We start from the raw sequence: 25,006 nt of genomic DNA, 5'->3' as shown, positions 1-25,006 counted from the left end.
CAGGTACTGACACAAGCAGTGGAGGAATGGAAGATAAAGATATCCCAGTCACACGTGATAATGCCAAAAATCAAATAATTACAGAGAATGAGGCAGGACTGGGACCACAGATAGGTGCTTTGCACATGTAGTGAATTTGGCATCACAGAAGGGAATCTCAGTCAATAGGATGGAGCGCCTCTTTGGGAGGATCAGGAAGGTTTCTTACTTCCACCCAAGCACAACAGCTGCTCATGTGCTCAAGACAAAGCAAGAAATGCTAAAGCTGCCTGCTCATACATGATGTCCCAACGAGGTGGAACTCCACTTATGATATGTTGGAGCAGCAGGCAGCTATATACTCTGCATTGACCTAAAACACCTTGAAGACAAATGTCACCTTGTCTGATGATGATGTGAGAGTGGCAGGTGAGCTCCTCCAAAAGTGTTCCATCTCTACTGAGCACTGAAACGTCACCATCTGTGTCAATGATCCTGCCACTGAAAACAAGTATTCTACAATCCATGGCTCCAAGTGTGGAAGACAGCAGCATCACTCCAGATGTCAGGCTTAATGTTTCAAGGAAGATGATGAGCCTTCTTATGTTGCACTTTAACTTGTTTTTTATTCATGGTCATTGGTCCAAGTTTAAAGAAAGGAGGAATGCCTTTTTATGTTGCACTGTTTTTCATTAATTATGTTAAAAGGAAAATAAAAATGTATGTCAAGTTGATCAACAGATTGTATTATTCTCCAGTGCAATAACAGTACTGAAATGAAGGCAAAAAGGGCATTAATGGGAGCTTTAAAAAAAAAGAAGAAAAAAAGAAGTAACTAAATAGTTACTTTTCACAGTAACGCATTACTTTTCGGTGTAAGTAACTGAGTTAGTAACTGAGTTACTTTTGAAATAAAGTAACTAGTAACTGTAACTAGTTACTGGTTTTCAGTAACTAACCCAACACTGTGACCGAGAATCGCATCCGGGTCTATCCAAACCAAAAGCCCAGGATGACTGGTGAGGTCAGGACCCTGCTGAAGGAGAGGAACAAGGCCATCAGGTATGGTGATGGGGCACAGTACAGTGCTGCCAGAGCCAGCCTGAGGAGAGGCATCATAGAGGCCAAGACAGCATGTCAGAAGAAAATAGAAGGACACCTCAGCAGCAACAACACAAGGCAGGATATGGCAGGGGGTGCAGCACATCACCGGCTACAAATCCAACAACCTCACTGTGGCTGACGGAGATGCCTCGCTGACGGAGGAACTGAACATCTTCTTCGCTCGCTTCGAGGTGGAGCAACCACATGCAGTCACATCACAACCCTCAACCCGTGACAACGTCCTCATGTTGGAGGAACATGAGGTGCAGCGCACACTATGTAGGGTGAACCCGAAGATAGCTACTGGACCGGATGGCGTACCTGGACTTGTACTGAAGACCTGTGCAGACCAGCTGGCTGTTGTCTTTACCAGGATTTTCAACCAGTCCTTGTCCCAGTACATCGTCCCACCCTGTCTAAAGGACTCTGTTAATGTCCCATTACCAAAAAAAACTGCAGTAAACTGCCTGAATGATTACCGTTCAGTGGCACTTACACCAATCATTATGAAATGCTTTGAAACTCTGGTTCGGGGGCACATCACCTAAAATCTGCCACCTGCATTAGACTCTCACCAATTTGCGTACAGGGCCAACAGATCTACATAGGATGCTATCGCAACAGCCCTCCACACTGCTCTGAGCCACCTAAAGCAGCAGGGGAGCTATGCAAGGCTACTCTTTGTTGATTTTAGCTCTGCGTTCAATACCATCCTCCCCCACAGACTGGTGCCCAAACTGACGGGGCTGGGACTGTCTTCCTCCATCTGCCACTGGATCCTGAATTTCCTGACAAATCGCTCTCAGAGGGTGAGAGTAGGCTACCACCTCTCAGCATCCATCAGCATCAGCACCGGCTCCCCCCAGGGCTGCATGCTAAGCCCCCTACTCTACACCCTATACATTCATGACTACACCCCTGCTCATGCCAGCAATATCACTATTAAATTAGCAGACAACACCACAGTAGTGGGACTCATTTCTGGGAGGGATGAGTCTGCCTACAGAAATTAAGTGGAGCGGCTGACTGGGTGGTGCAGGGAAAACAACCTGGTCCTTAACACCACCAAATCGAAGGAGCTGATCATGGATTTCCAGAAGAAAAAAACGATAAACATCCAACCACTGTACATCAATGGGGACTATGTGGAAAGGGTCTCTAACTTCAGGTTCCTGGGGATCCAGATCGAGGAAGACCTGTTGTGGAGTACGAACACCTCAGTGACCATCAAAAAGGCACAGCAGAGACTTTACTTTCTGAGACTCCTCAAAAAGAACCACCTGTCACAAAAACTGCTTGTGTCCTTCTATCGCTGCTCAATAGAGAGTGTGCTGACATACTGCATGTGTGTATGGTATGCCAGCTGCACGGCGGCAGAGAGAAACACACTTCAGAGGGTCATAAAAACTGCCATGAAGATCACTGGCTGCTCTCTCCCCTCCCTAGATGAACTGTACAGTGCCAGGTGCCTCAAAAAGGCCCAAAACATCATAAGGAACCCATTTCACCCTGGACATAAAGTTTTTGAACTGCTGCCCTCGGGGGGAGATACAGGACAATAAAATGCCGGACAAACAGATTTAAGAACACTTTTTACCTGAGAGCAATAGTGTCGCTGAACACAAGACGACAAGAATGACTGTGCATGTGAGCTGTGTGCTTGCTATTTTTATGTATTTTATGAATTTTTATCTATTTATGTATGTTCTTATGTTTTTATGTGTTATTATGAATTTGCACTAAATTAGTTTTGCTTACAATTTCGTTGTAAAATTACAATGACAATAAAGATATATTCTATTGTATTTTGTTCTATGAAATCGCTAAAACATACCGGTGTAGTGAGTGTACATTATTCACCCAAGGAACTTTAGTTATTAGAGAGTTTTGGTCAGACGGTTTTTCATGGGACATATTTCCGGCGTTGTTATTGCACTAGTGAGCCACGAATGAGGAGATGCTGCTCCGTTATTGATTTAAGTAAAGTCTGAATTTCATTAAAACAGTTAGCTCCATCTCTTGATACTTCTTCCACTCCCGTCCTTGCACGCTACACCGCTACAACAAAGATGACGGAGAAAAGACGCTGCCGAAGGTGAGCCACGTAAATAAGACCGCCCACAAAATGTCGCATCCTGAAGCGACTGTCAGAAAGCGGCTTGAAGATGATCTGTAAAACATGATCTATGCAACATTTTGACCAAAGAACCACCGTTACATGTTATGTAGACCACAGGGAAGTGTTTTCATTTTAGAAAATAAATCAATCAATCAATAATACAACCCCTTTAATGCACCCTATAATCCGGTGCGCCTTTTGTATGAAAATAGACCTGACTAGACCCGCTCACCGGCAGTGTGCTTTATAATCCGGTGCGCCCTATGGTCCAGAAAATACGGTATACATGCAGAGGGAACTTGTTTCCACACGCATAATGCAGGTATTATTCAGCTCTTTTAAAAGTACTTGATCTAATTAAGGTGTTCAGATGTTTGAAAAAGCTGGTTTTAAGCTAATCATCCAATAATTATTGTCTTTTAGTGAATATAAATATAAACTGTTAAAAGTAAGTTCCACAGCCCATAGCTAGTATTTACTTTCAAATAATGTATTCATCCCTATGTCCATCTAAGGAAGGTGACTGTTTTAAGTTTCACAACCTACTTTGTTAATGGGGTATGATATTTCCTTTGAAGAAACCATTTTTGTGAGAAACACCTTTCTTTGTAGTACCCTGCTGTACTTGCATGCTCTGCATTGCCACAAAGCATGGATGATCTTGCTTCATTTTTCAATCTTGTTAAAGGTTTACCCTTTACTGTGCACGCATATTATTTCAGCAATTGGTTGGTCTTCCAAAGTTTGAAAGCTATCATTTTCTTTTGCTAACAAATGGCATCCCTGTTGAGGACTTTGTAGCCCGAGAATGCGATTTACCTTGTCTCCAGGGGTGTTCTTTTCGCTAAAACGATTGTAGTCGTCCTCCTAGTCTCTTTAAACTTCCAGGAATATTTTTTCTATGTCAAAACAAGATGTTTTAGAGAAGGCTTGGTAGGTCTGTCTAGATTTAGGGCTGGTTATGGGCCAGTGACCTAACAATCACGAGTTCCTCAACCAAGTAACAGATCCAGCCAGGGAGGCCAAAATGTTTTGCTGCCTATAGTTGCTACTGATGCTGTGCTGCTTTTTTTTCTCTGAAAATACAAAACCCAAAACCAGTGAAGTTGGCAAGTTGTGTAATTCGTAAATAAAAACTGAATACAATGATTTACAAATCCTTTTCAACTTATATTCAATTAAATAGACTGCAAGGACAAGATATTTAAAGTTTGAACTGAGAAACATATATATTTTTTGCAAATAATCATTAACTTAGAATTTAATGGCAGCAACACGTTACAAAAAAGTTTTTTTTTACCACTGTGTTACATGGCCTTTCCTTTTAACAACACTCAGTAAACCTTTGGGAACTGAGGAGACAAATTCTGAAAGCTTTTCAAGTGGAATTATTTCCCATTCTTGCTTGCTGTACAGCTTAAGTTGTTAAACAGTCCGGTGTCTCCGTTGTGGTATTTTAGGCTTCATAATGCGCCACACGTTTTCAATGGGAGACAGGCCTTGACTACAGGCAGGCCAGTCTAGTACCCGCACTCTTTTACTATGAAGCCACTGTTGTAACACGTGGCTTGGCATTGTCTTACTGAAATAAGCAGGGGCGTCCATGTTAACGTTGCTTGGATGGCAACATATGTTGCTCCAAAACCTGTATGTATCTTTCAGCATTAATGGCGCCTTCACAGACGTGTAAGTTACCCATGCCTTGGGCACTAATACACTCCCATACCATCACAGATGAAGGCTTTTGAACTTTGCGCCTATAACAATTTGGATGGTTCTTTTCCTCTTTGTTCCGTAGGACACGACATTCACAGTTTCCAAAAACAATTTGAAATGTGGACTCGTCAAACCCCAGAACACTTTTACACTTTGCATCAGTCTATCTTAGATGAGCTAGGGCCCAGCAAAGCCGGCGGCGTTTCTGGGTGTTGTTGATAAATGGCTTTCGTTTTGCATAGTAGAGTTTTAACTTGCACTTACAGATGTAGCGACCAACTGTAGTTACTGACAGTGGTTTTCTGAAGTGTTCCTGAGCCCATGTGGTGATATCCTTTACACACTGATGTCGGTTTTTGATGCAGTACCGCCTGAGGGATCGAAGGTCAAGTGCCTTTCTGCTTACGTGCAGTGATTTCTCCAGATTCTCTGAACTTTTTGATGATATTACGGACCGTTGATTGTGAAATCCCTAAATTCCTTGTAATAGCTAGTTGTGAAATGTTGTTAAACTTTTTGACAATTTGCTCACACATTTGTTCACAAAGTGGTGACCCTCGCCCCATCCTTACACTTAAAGTATTTTTTTGGTACTAAGTCAAGTTGGGTCCGTCAAGGTTGTTTTTTAAAGATTGGCGTTGTTATACTAAGTGAAATAACACATCTTACTTTTATCATATCTTCATCCTCCAGTGTGGTAGTTCATGAATTTAACTTGAGTTGTTTTCACGCGTCATTCCCAACCCCGCCCTCTCTTTATTGTCACCATTCTTGTTAAGCCATTCAGCACAGTGGGCTTGATTACAATGTTTATTACCAGCCAACAGTGGCAGACACGCCAGCCATGCGCGCCTTCAGGGCACAGTTTGGTAATAGGATTTAGATTAATTTCATACGCTGGCGTGTCACCACCGTCTACCATCACCGCTCATGCGACAGTCCCTCATTACACACCATGCCACCGCCATCCCGCATCGCCAACCTGTGCGACGTGTTTTTTGACATCACGACACCCCGTTTATTCTCAGGTGAAATGATGGGGAGGAATGAGCACGGCTATGAAGAGGAAAGCTCGAAAATAATAATAATGAAAAAAAAAACAAAAAAACATCCCGATTCCCATGTCAGAGCACGGGAACGGCTGTGAGGGAAGTTTGAGCGGAAACAACTAGAAACTCCACAAAAACACGCCTTTGCGAGTGGGGCCTCCTTACTGTTCAGCAGCACTTGTGTGGACAGAATGATGATAACGACTGCGATTACTGTAGGTATTTTAAATTAACTCATTTTGATTCAGCCCACATGTAGACATGAAGTTTATGACGACTGTATTTTCTGGACCATAGGGCGAACCGGATTTTCAACAGATTACGCATGTATTGAAACAAATGGTTGTAGTGTGGAGGCAGGTAGCGAAAACGAAATTGAAGAAGAAACTGAAGCTATTGAGCCATATCGGTTTGAACCGTATGCAAGCGAAACCGACGAAAACGACACGACAGCCAGCGACACGGGAGAAAGCGAGCACGAATTCGGCGATCGCCTTCTAACCAACGATTGGTATGTGTTTGTTTGGCATTAAAGGAAACTAACAACTATGAACTAGGTTTACAGCATATGAAATACAATTGGCAACAACATGCACTTTGAGAGTGCAGACAGCCCATTTCAGGCATGCTAAAAACATATATTTTTCCACGATTTCAGCACTCAGGTTAACCATACCTAAATAGACACAAAATACTGCATTACACAAGACTACCCGAATGTACCGTATTTTCCGCACCATAAGCCGCCCTGGGTTATAAGCCGTGTCTTCAATGAACGGCATATTTCAAAACTTTGTCCACCTATAAGCCGCCCCGTGTTATAAGCCGCATCTAACTGCGCTAAAGGGAATGTCAAAAAAACAGTCAGATAGGTCAGTCAAACTTTAATAATATATTAAAAACCAGCGTTCTAGCAACTCTGTTCACTCCCAAAATGTACGGTAATGTGCAAATGTGCAATCAATAAGCATCAATAACTTTATGTTGCTCGAACGTTAATGTCACAACACACAAAATAAACATAACGCTCACTTTCTGAAGTTATTCTTCATTCATAAATCCCTCGAATTCTTCTCCTTCGGTGTCCGAATTAAAAAGTTGGGCGAATACGGGATCCAAAATGGCCGGCTCCGTCTCGTCGCAGTTCTGTGAATCCTGCCTTCCGGAAAGCTCGGACCACAGTTGTGACCGAAATATCCGCTCAGGCATTTACGATCCACCGGCAGATGTTGGCGTATGTCGTCCGGCGCTGTCTCCCTGTCTTAGTGAAGGTGTGTTCGCCTTCGGTCATCCATTGTTCCCACGCCGTTCGCAGTCGTGCTTTAAATGCCCTGTTCACACCAATATCGAGCGGTTGGAGTTCTTTGGTTAAATATTGCCTTAAGTTTAAATTCTGCGTTATACGCGTGTCGCTTAGTAGGAGCCATTTTGTGGTCTTTACAGATGTAAACACACAAATGAAATGAAACGCAATATCCGGGGGCTTCTTCTTCTATGGGGGCGGGTGGTTGCTTACAGTAGAAGAAGAAGCGCTTCCTCTTCTATGGGGGCGGGTGCTTACCTTGGCGGTTGCTTACCATAGAAGAAGAAGTGCTTCCTCTTCTACGGGGAAAAAAGATGGCGGCTGTTTACCGTAGTTGCGAGACCGAAACTTTATGAAAATAAATATTTATATTAATCCATATATAAGGCGCACCGGGTTATAAGCCGCACTGTCAGCTTTTGTGAAAATTTGTGGTTTTTAGGTGCGGCTTATAGTGCGGAAAATACGGTACTCGATTGATTGAAAAAAATAAAAGTTTTTAAGCTAAATTATTGGTAAACACAGTTTATGTATAATAATTTACGTAAAACCGCGAGTAATGAATAAAGTCTTCATCAATTAATATATTCTGTAGACATACCCTCATCCGCTCTCTTTTCCTGAAAGCTGATATGTCCAGTTTTGGAGTTGATGTCAGCATCTGCTTTGAGTGTCGCAGGATATCCACACATTCTTGCCATCTCTGTCGTAGCATAGCTTTCGTCGGTAAAGTGTGCGGAACAAACGACTGACCATTTCGTCGGCTTTCCCCACAGCCTCGTATTTTGAACAAATTTCGTCCAATTTCTTGCCACTTTCGCATCTTTGGGCCACTGGTGCAACTTGAATCCGTCCCTGTTCGTGTTGTTACACCCTCCGACAACACACCGACGAAAGTGAGAAAATGGCGGATTGCTTCCCGATGTGACGTCACAACGTGACGTCATCGCTCCGAGAGCGAATAATAGAAAGGCGTTTAATTCGCCAAAATTCACCCATTTAGAGTTCGTAAAGCGGTTAAAAAAATATATGGTCTTTTTTCTGCAACATCAAGGTATATATTGACGCTTACATAGGTCTGGTGATAATGTTCTCCTTTAATGACATTCAGACTTTACTTAAATCAATAACGGAGCAGCATCTCCTCATCCGTGGCTCACTAGTGCAACAACAACGCCGGAAATGTGTCCCGTTAAAAAAACGTTCGACCGGAACTCTCTAATAACTAAAGTTCCATGGGTGAATTATGTAAACCCACTACACCGGTAGTTTTTAGCGCTTCCATAGCGATATATAAGTTAGAACTTTACGCAACTTTATATTACAAATGGCAACAGCAGCGGGTGAATGCCCCATAACAAGAAAATAGTGTAAAAGAAGAAGCTTATCGACTACGGCATCGTCACGGACTATAGTGGCGGACGTGCGCAAATTTGCAGGACTTATGCAGATGTCAAATACATATTAGCAGGTGCCAGAAGGTAAGAAAAGTTAGTTTTGCATAATATTGTGAAACAAACGCCAGATAAGATGTCTGCTAATGGGTATCATTTTGCAGTCCTTATACACACACCATAGCAATACTTGTATCCCTGACTAGGGTAGCTGTAATGGGCCGACAATCCATCAAGCGGTGCGGCTTCAAAGTCGTACTAAAACATTTTGACAGATTTTTGAATGCTGTGTGTAATGTTCTTTATTTTCAATGGAACATTTAAAGTTTTGGTGTTGTTTACTGGCGTCATATTGCAGTCCACACATATCTCATGTGTGACAACCACTTATCATTACACCATGTACCAAATAAAATTGCTTCGAGGTCGGTAAGCACAACCAGAATTATTCCGTACATTAAGCGCACCGGCTTATAAGGCACACTGTCGATTTTTGAGAAAATGAAAGGATATTAAGAGCGCCTTATAGTCCGAAAAATACCGTACATTAATATTTATATTTTTTGCCAGCTAAAAGTACAGCTTGGATTGGGATTTTTAAAAAAAGGCACAAAAACATAATTTCTCCTCGACGGGTTTGTTTTTTTGTCTCATAAAAACTCACTAAGCAGCTGTCAATTTCCTATTCACCGTATTAGATGTATTTCATAGTTGGATTGAAATAATAAGTTACAATTCCATGTTTCTATCATACTGTAGCTCCAGAACAAGAAGGACGGTCATTTTGATGTCTTCATTTGACCAGTTTGTTGCTCGTAAACCTCTCAACTTTCTAGTGTGAATACAGGTGTGTAGAGTTGATAAATACAGTTAATAAATTAAGTCACATTTAAATAATACAAATGATACAATTTAAAATGGATAATGTGTGGTGATCTGGCAGCTCTGTTGCCGCCTTTCTGCTTTTTGTTGCAGTGCCTGCTTTTAGGGTTACGGGGCGATGCCACATTTGTGCACACCCATTTGCTCCTGACTACTTAAAGGGGAACTGCCCTTTTTTTTGGAATTTTGCCTATCCTTCACAATAATTCTGAAAGACATGATGACGGATGGAGTTTTTGAATGCATTCTAACTCGTAAATAAACGTAAATAAAAGTCCGCTTACAGCGGAGCCAATGAGAGTTCCTCTATTCCGCCAATTAAATCCAATAAATAACCATTAAAAAAGCGCCAACAATACTCCATTTACATTTTTTGATTTGAATATTAACCAAGTATTAGTGGTATTGTTATTATAAGCGCTAATGCAGACAAACTATTTATAGCAGCAATGTGTGTACATCATCAAGTGTCTGCTGTTTCCTCGCTTCCCTGCTCCTTGTAAGTTTATTGTAGATCATAAATCATGCCTATCACCTGGAAAGTGGATGGCTGAGGATGTAGTCGGTCAAGTTGGTACACTTTGACAGCCATTTAGGACCCGAAACTGTCAAGAACAACACGAAAAGATGCTTGGTCCCCCCCCTCCTCCCACCCCGTTTTTGTGGGGGTTTTGAGACATTCTTCATCTAAATGGGAATATATGAACCTCCAAGCATTTGGCATCCTAATGACAGCAGACCTTGCACAGTAAGTGATGTTTTATTATGTTTGTTGGCTCTCATGAAGTCTGCAGTGAGTAATAATCAGTGATGAAGAAAAAAAAAATCAAACGTTGTGATGTGTTTTTTTAAATGAATGCGCTGCGTATACTTAAAATGACCAAAATACATAATTATTATATTATATTATACATGTGTCCAGTACTACATTACATTACATATAAACTTACATCATGTCTATAAAACCTTAATGGAGGCTTTATAGGCAGAATTGAGCAGCTCCCATAGGCTCCATTGCAAGTGGACTTTTTGATCGCGTTTATTTAATATTTAGAAGGCATACAAAAATAACATCCATCGTCATGTCTCTCATAATGATTGTGAATGATAGGCAAAATTCCCCCCAAAAAGTGTAGTTCCCCTTTAAAGTGGAAAGACATGACGACGGATGGATTTTTTTTTTTTTACATACATTCTAAATATTCAATCAAAAGTCCACTTGCAATGGAGCCTTAGGGAGCCTTTCAGTTCTGCCTATGAAGCCCTTAAAAACACATCCAAACATCTCCATTGAGGTGTTATATACATGATGTAAGTATATATGTAATGTTGTAACGCGCACATTTATAACAACATTTAATATTGACCTATTTTGATCATTTTAAGCATACGCGGTGCATTAATTTAAAAAACGCAACTGCTTTTCGTGTCGTTCTCGCCAGTTACGGGTCCTAAATGGGTCCTAAATGGCTGTCAAAGTGTACCAACTTGTCAGAATAATTCTTCCGCTATCTACTTTTCAGGTGAGATGCTTGATTTATGATCTACAATAAACTTCTAAGGAGCAGGTAAATGAGGAAACAGCAGACCACTCGATTATGTAAACATAGGAACACAGGAAGTGATCACATTGCCGCTATACATAGATTATATATTATATATATTATTATAATAACAATATCACTAATACTTGTTTAATATTCGAGTCATGAAATGTAAATGGAGCATTGTTAGCGCTTTTTCATTGGTTATTAATTGGCTTTTAAGGGTGGAATAGTGGTGCTCCCATTGGCTCAGCTGTAAGCAAACTTTTATTTACGTTTATTTAATATATTTATTTTTTTTAAAGCGCAGTTCCCTTTTAACCTCTGCGGTCCATTCACTCGGCGCCAGTAGATTCCTGATGGTTCTCCCTTCCAGTCATATTCGTCTCCTCTGCGACAGCTCCACTCATGCTTCTTGTTCCTGCGGCTCTGTGGTAACTTGTTTCCTCTCCACACCTTTTGTGCGCGTTTTCTGTTTCTCCACATGTTTTCTGTGCATCGCTAGTTGTTTTTCAGTACTCCTTTTTGAATGTGCCTTTTGTTATTATTTGTATTATTTCTTCTCTGTGTTGGGGTCCTACTCCAACAAAAGCCGATCGTGACATAATGCTTGTGTTATTTACACTAGTAATTAGTATAACTCATCATTTTACATTATTAATAAAGTAATTTAGGCAACCAAAAAACTGAAGAGCCGTTAGGAAGCGGGAAGAGCAGGGGCTCTAAAAACACCCGAAATCCAATCACTGTTGATCAGTGCAGAGGACGAGGTCTTATTTATTGCCATGTTGTACTTATTTAGACCAGGGGTTCTTACCTTTATGATCTCGGGGCTCAACTTCTTCAGGCTGATTACAAAAAATAAACACTAATCAAATATACTGCAAAAGAATGGACTTATAACAGTGGTTCTTAACCTGGGTTCGATCGAACCCTAGGGGTTCGGTGAGTCGGGCTCAGGGGTTCGGCGGAGGTCAAGACACACCCGACTCATCGTGTAATTAAAACTTCTCCCTATCGGCGTATTAAGGATACGGCAACAGCAGAAGTCAGACTGATTTGCAGGTGTGTAATTTGTTGTGAGTTTATGCACTGTGTTGGTTTTGTTCTTTGAACAAGGTGATGTTCATGCACGGTTCATTTTGTGCACCAGTATAAAAACATGGTAACACTTTAGTATGGGGAACATATTCACCATTAATTAGTTGCTTATTAACATGCAAATTAGTAACATATTGGCTCTTAACTAGTCATTATTAAGTACTAATTAATGCCTTATTCGGCATGGCCTCATTATAACCCTAACCCTCTAACCCTGGCCCTAATCCTCTAACCCTAACCCTAACAAATAACTCTAAATTAAGGCTTTGTTACTTAGAATATGTTCCCCATACTAAAGTGTTACCAAAAACATAACTTTGTCTTGAATTTGAAAAAAAAACATTTTATTTTTCACTAAAGAAGGGTTCGGTGAATGCGCATATGAAACTAGTGGGGTTCGGTACCTCCAACAAGGTTAAGAACCACTGACTTATAACATCTGACGAAATACACATTTACAATTACACATCATTGAAATAAATAATAATAAATTAAAGTGCAAATGAAAATACAGATTAACTACTTTAGTCATAATTTTTGCATAATCTATGACCTTAGCTCCTGACTTCTTCTGTTTGTTTGATATTGTCAGCACAAGTGGTGGAAATGTGTATTACAACTGAGTACAACTGCAGCCTATACGGACCACAGCTGAGAAACCGATATTTTTGGCGGTCCTTCACTGTTTTAGACAACTAACTCATTGAGACGAACCAAGTGGAGGTTGGGATGCAGGGGATTTATTGCCATATCTACCATCAGTCTGTTGAGAAAAATGGGGGTGAAGGGACGCTCCCTCCAACAGGCTATCAAGTCCATGTCAAGTGCTGCCGAAAAAGCCAGAAACTGGCTATGGATTAAGCGCAAGGACCCCAACTGGGCAGTAAAATAAGAGACAATGGTATGCAGTCAGGCTTAGGCCTGACTCAGGGAAAAGGACGACCCTGCCATGCAGAGTCCGACAGGATATGGAGGGTATGGCATGGAGGGGGGTGTACCTGGGACGCTAGGTACACCGTTGAGCCCTCTGGAGACGTCGTGGTCTTCAATCAACGAAACGTCGATGAAACAGGGTGCCCACCCGAAGACCCCAATGACATACTTACCCTCCCTTTCACCACTCCACACCGACTGTTACCGTCAAGATTGTTCCTACTTACCAAAGGGATTGAAACATCTAGTTCTATTTGCTTTACCCAAGTAGTCCAATCCATTTTGCTTCAAGACGTGATTAAGTCTTTGTCAGAAATGTAAACAATCAACAAATAATTAATTGTTTCTGGGGCTTTGTAGTTCTGCATTAAGACTCTGACCAACGGCTGTGTTTTGTAACTCGTTTTTTATATTGGATAGTGCCTTTACATATGTACAGTACTGATGAGTAAGCGTCTTTTTAAATTATCCTTGCTGCAGGCTTTGGCTTTGAGACAGCTGTAACTGTTAAAATAAAACCTTCCGTCTGTGTTTCCTCTAGAGTCTAGGCCAATTGAACAATGACATCATCATCATCAGAAGAGACTGCTGATGAATGACAGGGAAGTCATGTGTTACTATAGGCCAGTGCTCTCTGATGAGGACAACGAAACAGTAAGTGACTCGCAGCCAGGCTTCATTAAACCCACAACAATGACAAAACACCACTGCATTCCATAGCATGAAATCCCTCAAAAAACAAATCGCCTCTTTATTTAGCGCCATTTATAATCAGGAAATATCGCACTTCGAGAACTAGGATAAACTGGGGAGGAAAAAAACAACTTTGTAGAGTCCTCCTGCTTTTATAGCAATCATTCATAGAGACTAGTTATCTTCAGCAAGCAATTATTTGATTAGCGGAAGGAAGGGTTTAAATCATTTAGGCCACTTCATAATAAGACGGAGGAGGACATGAGGATTCCAGAGATCTGGTGAATTGAACAGTGCTAAGCCAAAGTATTAAGGCTTATAATCTCCTCTTTGGTCAAACAGCCAAAGAACGGAGATATACCATATACTGCCTCCTATGGATGTAAGGGGCTTTTTAGTTTAAAAGCAAACAGATTATATACATTTAAAAAAGCCGCTTTTTTCTCACTATGTGAATTTCCCAAGAAGCCCACAAAGATAGTTGTAAAAAAACAAATCACTTTTATTGTTTAAACCTGACTTTATCAGCCTAGACCCAAATTAGAAACATTCAGGGCAAACATTGTTGAATGACAAATTAAATCTATACTGACATTTTAATGGTTAGTATTAAGTTATTTTTGCAAAGTTTTAGCTAAATGTAGTAGTCGTAGTAGTTTATTTCGGACATGTAAAAAACCAACCCCCCAAAAAATAAATCTAATGAAAATAAATAAATAACAAGAGAGTCAAGTACAGATATAGAAACAGATACTTCACAATGAAAACACATGTGAAAATGAAAATAATACATCATTTTAAGGTTTTTCATATCCAAAAAGGAGTGGGAAGAAGTGAAACTTTTTTACTCCCAGCCCTATTTCATAAAGGAATTATCTAGCTTTTTTGTCATGATCATCTATACAGTGATTCAATTACTAGTCTGATTTTATATCTTAAATAATAACAAAATAAGACAAGTAAAAAACAAAAACAAATGATTATTTATAATAAGAGTATTTAACAATCTTTATCTCATGTAAAAAAACATTTTTCGGCACTTATGTTTACACATACAGTATATAGCCACATACACACAAGTACTGTACTAAGTGACAGTAGCACCAACAAATACATAGGTAAATAAATACCCAAACAATAAATTGATAAAATGTGATTGTTAATACTCCTCGTTCTTGTATATATTGAAAATCATGTCTTTGTATCTCTTTTTAAACTGAAATATGATTGGACATTGGCATTCAAACTTTCCCATAGTGTAACTCCACATAACGAAACACAAAAGCTTTTTCGTGTTGTGCGTATATTTCCGATTTAGATAATCAATTTACCCCTTAAAATATAACCCCCTTTCCTTTCATTGAACCATTTTGAACATTCCCAGGCACTGGAATTCATCAAGTAGCTTCTGACCTATGCAGTTCATTAACTGTGTTTTGAAAAATCTGATTCAAAGGCCTACTGAAATGCGATTTTCTTATTTAAACGGGGATAGCAGGTCCATTCTATGTGTCATACTTGATCATTTCGCGATATTGCCATATTTTTGCTGAAAGGATTTAGTAGAAAACATCGACGATAAAGTTCGCAACTTTTGGTCGCTGATAAAAAAGCCTTGCCTGTACCGGAAGTAGCAGACGATATGCGTGTGACGTTACAGGTTGTGGAGCTCCTCACATCTGCACATTGTTACAATCATGGCCACCAGCAGCGAGAGCGATTCGGACCGAGAAAGCGATGATTTCCCCATTAATTTGAGCGAGGATGAAATATTTGTGGATGAGGAAAGTGAGAGTGAAGGACTAGAGGGCAGTGGGAGCGATTCAGATAGGGAAGATGCTGTGAGAGGCGGGTGGGACCTGATACTCAGCTGGGAATGACTAAAACAGTAAATAAACACAAGACATATTTATTAGCCACAACACAACCAGGCTTATATTTAATATGCCACAAATTAATCCCGCATAACAAACACCTCCCCCCTCCCATCCATATAACCCGCCAATACAACTCAAACACCTGCACAACACACTCAATCCCACAGCCCAAAGTACCGTTCACCTTCCCAAAGTTCATACAGCACATTTATTTCCCCAAAGTTACGTACGTGACATGCACATAGCGGCACGCACGTACGGGCACGCGATCAAATGTTTGGAAGCCGCAGCTGCATGCGTACTCACGGTACCGCGTCTGCGCATCCAACTCAAAGTCCTCCTGGTAAGAGTCTCTGTTGTCCCAGTTCTCCACAGGCCAATGGTAAAGCTTGACTGTCATCTTCCAGGAATGTAAACAATGAAACACCGGCTGTGTTATCCGGCACAACAGTCAAGGGGTGCATTCTACGGCGGGGGTGCGTTATCCGGCACAACACCTGCCGCAATACACCGCTTCCCACCTACAGCTTTCTTCTTTGCTGTCTCCATTGTTCATTGAACAAATTGCAAAAGATTCACCAACACAGATGTCCAGAATACTGTGGAATTTTGCGATGAAAACAGACGACTTAATAGCTGGCCACCATGCTGTCCCAAAATGTCCTTACAATCCGTGACGTCACGCGCAGGCGTCATCATACCGAGACGTTTTCAGCAGGATATTTTGCGCGAAATTTTAAATTGCACTTTAGTAAGCTAATCTGGCCGTATTGGCATGTGTTGCAATGTTAAGATTTCATCATTGATGTATAAACTATCAGACTGCGTGGTCGGTAGTAGTGGGTTTCAGTAGGCCTTTAAGTTCTAATACTAATCTCCATATTCCACAAATATTGGCTTGTAATTACAGTTTTTTCATACAGTTTTAATTTGTAACAGATTTATTGGTAGTTCTCTGAATCATTCAGAACATGGTTTTGTAATAATGACACCAAATCTACAGGTACAGTGTGGAGTCACTACTGCTAAAAGGTTAAAGCAGGGCTGTCAACTAAATGAAAATTAACTTACAAACCTTGTGGTCATCGATAAATTGTGTTTCTTTTCTTTGGCTGCGGTTTTCAAACTGGATAGAAGAGGTCTTGTAAGGTCGGGTCCGAAAGCGTATAGAGCGCTGCCTCAATACGGCAAAATGAAACGGCTCTGAGGGCCCAAACTTTGCCATTCTTTATGACTGCAGACGTGTGGTCCTTAACTCTGACACCATGTCATGTTCATTAGGAAGCTGAGCTTGTTTCTTACACGACTCATTTATTTCAGTCGTCTACAGTTCAACACACATGAGCTAACTTGGCTAACATTAGCAGGTCTTGTGAAGCAGACACCTGACGTGATCTACGGTGGCCTAGGATGGACAAATAAGACAATTCTCACAATAGAACAACTCCTATTTTCTGACATTCCCACAGTAAAAGAGTTAGAGTTCCTTCAGCCGCCTGACACTTTATACATAACTTGCTATCCGCTGTACCCATTTTAAACAACTGAGAGGGTGTAAAATCCAATCTATTCAAGATGTTTAGTTGACTAATCTTATTTTCAATAGATTTTGTTGTAATTTTTTCAAATATCATTTCATGACATGTACTTTGTAAACATTTTTAAATCTATCATTCCCTTGTTTGTGTATTAATAAAATAGTTAAAATAGCAGCAATGAAAACAAAGAACAAAAACAAAAAAAATAACTTCCTCAAAAAGAAAAGCATTTTGTGATGATGTTTAAAAAGCTGCACACTGGTATATTGACTATTGAATAACTCTTGGCAGTTTTAGCACTTTAATAGACTCAATGTGTAGAATTATATGTTTGATTAATTCTTAATTCTAAATGTTGGCTATTTGATAGATTGTGAGTTAAATGTTATGATATTAGTATAGTACCGCAATACTAATGAATCATATTCGGTACTATACCGCCTCTGAAAAGTACCGGTCCCTTACATGAGGACTTTGAATATGACCAATGTATGATCCTGTAACGACTTGGTATCAGATTGATACCCAAATTTGTGGTATCATCTAAAACTAATTCTTATCATCTAAGAATTGATTATTACATTTTAACAGAAGTGTAGATAGAATATGTTAAAAAAGAAAGTAAGCAGATATTAACAGTAAATGAACAAGTAGATTAATTATTCATTTTCTACCACTTGTCCATAATCATTTTGACAAAATAATAGAATGGAAAATGACACAATATGTTACTGCATATGTCAGCAGCTAAATTAGGAGCCTTCTGTTTGTTTACTTACTAATAAAAGACAAGTTGTCTTGTATGTTCCCTATTTTATTTAAGGAAAAACTTGCAATAAGAAACATATGTTTAATGTAACGTAAGATCTTTTGTTAAAATAAAACCAATAATGCAATTTTTTGTGGTCCCCTTTATTTGGAAAAGTACCGAAAAGTATCAAAATAATTTTGGTATCGGTACCGTTACCAAAATATTGGTATCGAGACAACACTAATACAAATAGATGCAGAATGTACACTGCATTATCACAATACTGTGATGCATATTAAATTATTCTCCCCAATCATCTATTAAGACTTTATAATATTATTGCAATTTCAAACTCCTGACTTAACTTAATATGCATGACTTTTCCCTCCTCCGACCCTAAGAGAATCAAGCTCCGGCACACTGCAAAAATGGATTTGACTGAGGGGTTAATTGAAGCTTTAGCCCCAATTATGGAGCTCAGTGTGTTAATAGGGTTATTGGAAGCAAAGTGGAAGCATGAGAAATCCCGGCAAGGGTATATATTTGCAACACATAGACGAACATGCCATTGTTGCAAATACACAATGGATGAGTGACACACACTAAATCGATGAGAATGTTCAAACATTCAAACAAACACCAAAAAGCGTGGGACAAGACAACACCTCTTAATTTAGTGTCAATGACATTTGTCTGCCTGTCACAAAAGCCCTTTAAAGACCTCTTCCATTAATGCTCGGCGACAGCCCTGCCACCCACAATGCGATGCAGCCAAATGTTGCACTGCAGCCGCTGATGGAGTATAATGAAATGGGTAATTATGCAACCGCACATTTCACACTGATGCTACGCTTGTCAACAGACAGAATCTGTAATCAGTCACCAGCTCAGAGCCTCGGGGGGAACATGGCGCCCTAATGAAATCAGAGGGAAAAACAGGAAAAACCTCAAAGAACCCAAAGAGTCTGCAGATATTTATTAAAGGTTCTCCTTTTTTTGCGTGGGGACACGGTGCTTGATGTGTACCGACAAGTAACACAAGAGGCAGCGTTCACGCGGCGCATCCTCTGAGAGCTCTGCACATCATAATAGCAAAATGGATGAAAGCTATTTTCAGAGAACAGTGTTTGCACTGCTTAAGCTTTCATGGCATGCAAAGAGGGAAATAATGAAATAGCAACAGCTGAACGCACTGACAAGGCAGCCTTTTCAACAGGCTCTGGCATCACGTTACCCGGGGGACAGCCATGAGCTAATTAATCACCCGCATTAACAATATGCACGATAATTAAAGGCACCGTACATCAGAATATGAAAGCTGCTGTATCCCTTAACCGGAGAGGTCAATGTGGGAATCAAACCAAACCTAACCCTTGTTGGAGGAGGGTCGTATATTTCACATACATGACTCTCATTGATCCCCATTTCACCATCCAATTACCAAAGAACTTTCAGAGACCATATTATGAAGCAATTACTGTGCTGACAAAAACATACTCTGTATGAAGAGGACCTTCTGTGCTTGTTTCCATGCTGTGTCGGTATTAGTCTCAGGGAGAGCAAGAAACAGCAACAGCTGCTGTTCCTGTTTTCCGTCCAAACCGAGTTGCCCTCATTCTATCCGGTCTGGATTACGACCTCTAAAGCATACAAGCGTGCGCACATTAACCGTATTAAAGACTGGAGGTTTTGGAGGTCGGAATACAACATGAGACATTTTAAGGCCCTTTTTATGTGATAGGTCTAGCACCAAGCACCATTAAATTAGGGAAAATCCCACTTGAGCAAGCCCTACAAAATGGCAAAACTTCCGGAAATTTTCGGGGTGTCCCAGTAGAACTTTTTTGCTTCCGATACTTCCCTATGTCTAGCATTAAAAGATTGCAGTTGGTACAAAATGCGGCTGCTAGACTTTTGACAAGAACGAGAAAGTTTGATCATATTACGCCTATACTGGCTCACCTGCACTGGCTTCCTGTGCACTTAAAATGCGACTTTAAGGTTTTATTACTTACGTATAAAATACTAAACGGTCTAGCTCCATCCTATCTTGCTGATTGTATTGTACCATATGTCCCGGCAAGAAATCTGTGTTCAAAGAACTCCGGCTTATTAGTGATTCCCGCAGCCCAAAAAAAGTCTACGGGCTATAGAGCGTTTTCTATTCGGGCTCCAGTACTCTGGAATGCCCTCCCGGTAACAGTTAGAGATGCTACTTCAGTAGAAGCATTTAAGTCCCATCTTAAAACTCATTTGTATACGCTACACTGCAAAAACTGAAATCTAAGTAAGATGAAATATCTCAAATAAGGGTGATATTTGCTTATTTTCTGTCTGATAAGATAATTCTTCTCACTAAGCAGATTTTATGTTAGTCTTTTACTTGTTTTAAGGGTTTTGGTCCTAAATGATCTCAGTAAGATACTACAGCTTGTTGCTGAGATTTTATGACCTATATTGAGTAAAACATGCTTGAAACTAGAATATCAACTGATGCAAAGCTGGGTCATTAACACTCAAGTATAAAACTACTTTTTTAAAGTAATAATTTCTTACTTCAAGCATGAACAAAAAAAATCTTGATGCCGAGCGCATATCATTATGTCAAGATAATGGCACCAGCATTTACTTAATTTAAGAATATTTTTCAACATATTGAGCAGAAAGGTCTCTTTTTTTTTCTACCAAGAAAAGTGCACTTGTTATTAGTGAGAATATACTTATTTTAAGGTATTTTTGGGTTCATTGAGGTTAGCTAATTTTACTTGTTTTGGAAAGTCTTGACAAGCCGAATTTTCTTGTTCTATTGGCAGATAATTTTGCTAAGTTCAAATAAAATACCCCTAATTTTTGTATCTTTTTTTTCTTGTTTGTGAACACTGACTTTTTGCAGAGTAGCCTTTAAATAGACCCCTGTGAAGATGTCTCTTTACTCGGGTTCTTCTGGGACCACAGGAAATGGCACAACACTCTGAGGCAGCATTTACAATGGTTTGAATTCTTTCTACACAAAGTCTCTTTGGCTTTTCAGCACCCTCTCACTCAGGCGGCGTCGCTTCCGTGTTCTCCAGCTCACCTTCCCTCCTCATGGTCTCTGACGCTGCTAGTAAAGGAACAGGTGATTAGATAACTCGTTCCAGCTGAGCTATCCACTCACCTGTCTGCTGCTTCATGGCCGGCCCCTGCACCCACCCCGCCCGCAGGGAACGCGTGAACCACGCCCCTTCTCCACAACCCCCTTTTAGACCAGTTGATCTGCCGTCTCTTTTCTGCTCTGCCCCCGTCTCCTGCGTGGAGAGGTTATTAGGTGACCACAGATAAGGCGCTAGCTGTTCAAAGTCGGGACCCGGGGTGGACCACTCCTCTGTGCATCAGTCGGTGACGTCTCTGCGCTGCTGACTTGTCTCCACTCAAGATGATCCTCTGCTGGCCCCACTATGGACTGGACTCTCACACTATTAACTAGATCCACTCGACGTCCATTGCACCGGGCGCCCCTCCAAGGTAGCTCATTGTAGGGATGTGCCGATCCAGGTTTTTGCACTTCCGATCCGATACCGATATTGTTTTTGCATTTCCGATCCAATACCGATACTGACCGACACGATACTGACCGATACTGGCCTATCCGAGCATGTATTAAAGTTTAAAGATATTTAGCCTACTTAGTTGTCAGAATCATGTTGAAAAATGTTTTAGTACTCTTGATAACAACTAGCCAGCTGAATTAGGGGAATTTGAATAATACACAATGGTTGGTAACAAGAAACTGACCTGTTTATTCAAGGATAAACACAAAATAGACACAATTATACATGACAAACAGAAATGGCATCATTGAACTAGGGCTGGGCGATATGGCCTTTTTTTAATATTGCGATATTTTAAGGCCATATTGCGATACACAATATATATCTCGATATTTTGCCTTAGCCTTGAATGAACACTTGATGCATATAATCACAGCAGTATGATGATTCTATGTGTTTTGATTGATTAATTGAGACTTTTATTAGTAGGTTGCACAGTGAAGTACATATTCCGTACAATTGACCACTGAATGGTAACACCCCAATAAGTTTTTCAACTTGTTTAAGACGGGGTCCACTTAAATTGATTCATGATACAGATATATACTATCAGATATATACTATCATCATAATACAGTCATCACACAAGATAATCACATTGAATTATTTACATTATTTATAATCCAGGGTGTGGAGGGGGGCGCCTGATGTAAGTGTCAAAAAGACAGCCAAAAGAGTTTGATATGAGAATAAATCTAAAGTTAAAATATAGGGTAGAAATGCAAAATGTTCTTTCAAGGCTTGCATGTCTACATTAAAACATTCTTCTTCATACTGCATTAATATATGCTACTTTTAAACTTTCATGCAGAGAAGGAAATAACAACTAAAAAAATCACTAATTTTTTCATACGGTGTTGATGTGGAAATGTTTGCCATTTTGATGGTGTGGAGTCTGGACGTGTGGCACCGAATGGAGATAAGCGTCTCAACAGACGTGACAATATTTGAACAATGATGACGAAAACTGTTGTCTCTGTCGTGTCCGTGTGTCGAAAATTGTTATGCGGTTATTTTTTTATTTGACTTTGTGCGTGGCATAGATTTGCCGTGCGCAGAGGACGCTTGAGCAGGCGCGCACCTTAGCGGCTGCGCTAGCATCACAGCTAACGTTAGCCATGCTGCTACCTCTCTGCTGGGAGAGGACGTACACGTATGTGACGTATGACGTGACAGTATGTGACGTGTGTAAGAAGGTGTGCTCGCTGTCTGTGAGAGGTAGACACAGGAAAGAGTGAGAAGAGCCTGTCGTGTAATGCCAGCAGCTAAAGGCAACTGCGTGAGAATTGTGGATCTGTTGAAGGTGTGCTGGAAAATGCGTAACGGAAATTACGGAGCAGCAGAAAAGTGGAATGTATTATTTAAATAGGTGCGTTGGAAAACACGGACCGGAGTTTTTTTTTAAACTGGATCTGGATCAACATTTTCCCATGCCTTGCCGATACGCAATTTTTGGCAAATATCGGCAGCCGATCCCATCCAAATATCGGATCGGGACATCCCTAGCTCATTGTATCCCATTGGGTTGAGTTTTTTCTTGCCCTGATGTGGGATCTGAGCCGAGGATGTCGTTGTGGCCCTTTGAGACACTTGTGCTTAAGGGCTATATAAATAAACTTTGATTGATTGATACGATGCCGATATTGGAGCTTTGAGTACTGGCTGATACCGATATTAATCTGATACAATATTAGCACAAATTATGGCACATACTGTTATATTTTGTAGTGTGGAATGTTGAAAAAAGGCTTGATCAAATAAAATTACTCAGATAACAATGGTAGGTATGAAAAACACTAACCTTATGACAGATTTATGCATTAGAAGTAGAGTGTTGAATAGTTTTTTTGGTGAAACCTAGTCGGAATAATAATTATTTGAGTTTACCTCATGACTCCGCAAGTGGAATGATGCGGACACATTTGTAACTGGATATTTTCATATACGCTTCTGCCTTGGAGACTTTGTATCTGTAAATAATATGCAAATATAATTATTTAAGTTGAGTTGAGTTTTATGTCTAACATGTACTGTATACAATTTTAATACAATATATCATGTCACGGTGCATGCGCAATCCCTCATGCCTTGTGCTGCAGGCTTGGTAGCGTGCCGGGACACGCCCCTGCTCGCTCTGGCCGCATTGCGGCCACGCGCCGGCAAAGCAGCTGCTGGCAATCTGTAATCTGCGCACCTGGGACTAATGAAGACAGACAGTATAAAGACCAGCGGACCTGAAGATCCAGGGCCGGAACGTAGTTCACTCCTCGCAGTAAGCATCCCGTCTCAGGTTTTCTTCCTGCGTACTTGCTCTCTCTCTGTGACTTCCCAGTTCCTGTGTCTTATGTCCTTTGTGTTCCCAGCAGTGCCTTTCCTGTTTCCCGTGATCGAGCTGTGTGCCTCGACTCCTCTCTGGATTTTGGACTGCCTCCCTCGATCCTCAACCCCTGCTTGGATACGGACCTCGTTGCTTCTCTCCAGCCCCGACCGCTTGCTTGCCCACGGACTGCCTTCTCGTCTTGCCCTTCTGGTCTGACGAAGGATTCATCCAACACGCACTTACAACAAACCCTGGTAACATTTACATTATTAATTCTACACATTGTTTTACACCAAACACTGAGAGTAGCATAGACATCCCACACACTCATCAATAGCTTCAATAAAGCTATTGAACGGATTCCTGCAGTGGTGTCGTCTCCTTCCCCCGCCGTATTTAACAAGAAATGGGCAACAAATTATGTTAGTATCTGCTTTTAAATATTTAGGATTTTTAATTGATGACCACTTGAGTTTTAAGGAGCACATTCAGTATGTTGTAAAAAAAACCTGAAACTTTTACTGGGATTTTATTATAGAAACAAGTCTTGCTTTTCTTTTACTGTGAAACAGAAATTGGTGGAAACAACCTTTTAACCTGTTATTGACTATGGATATGTGTTGTACATGAATGCTACTGCTGCTTGTCTCCACAAGCTGGATAGTGTATACCACGGGGCACTGAGATTCATCACCAACTGCGCTCCCCTTACTCACCATTGTGTGTTATACTCAATGGTTAACTGGACATCTTTATGTGATCGACGCCTCAATCATTGGTATGTTTTCATCTACAAAACCATTCTGGGTATCACTCCATCTTATCTGTCTTGTCTTTTAACAAAGAAACAAGGAAGTCACAATCTTCGTTCAATGAATGTTCTGCAATTTGTCGTCCCCAAAGTAAGAACTGAACTGGGCAAGAAAGCATTTAGGTTTTCTGCACCGAAGGCTTGGAATAACCTACAATCGAATATTAAACTTCAAACCCTAGTTACGTTGAATGAGTTTAAAGCTTCTGTGAAAGGATTGCAGTCTACCTTGTCTGTATGCACATGTGTCATGTGAGCAAGTTTTAATGTTGTAAATGTGATGTTTTATGTATTTGTTTACT

General features: G+C 40.5%; 1 long non-coding RNA gene across 1 annotated transcript in view; it reads left to right on the top strand.

Moving 5' to 3' along the window:
• LOC133608340 (uncharacterized) overlaps positions 1 to 24,343 on the top strand; it is a 107,473-nt gene extending 83,130 nt beyond the window's left edge. Inside the window, exons 2-5 of the long non-coding RNA XR_009815566.2 lie at positions 13,666 to 13,778; positions 21,015 to 21,487; positions 23,673 to 23,845; positions 23,937 to 24,343. This is a non-coding gene — a long non-coding RNA (uncharacterized lncRNA). The remainder of the gene's footprint in view (positions 1 to 13,665; positions 13,779 to 21,014; positions 21,488 to 23,672; positions 23,846 to 23,936) is intronic.
• Positions 24,344 to 25,006: the final 663 nt, after the last annotated feature.

The sequence above is a fragment of the Nerophis lumbriciformis genome, linkage group LG06 (assembly GCF_033978685.3).
Source record: "Nerophis lumbriciformis linkage group LG06, RoL_Nlum_v2.1, whole genome shotgun sequence".
NCBI classification, from domain to species: domain Eukaryota; kingdom Metazoa; phylum Chordata; class Actinopteri; order Syngnathiformes; family Syngnathidae; genus Nerophis; species Nerophis lumbriciformis.
This window is presented reverse-complemented; position numbering and strand designations above follow the sequence as displayed.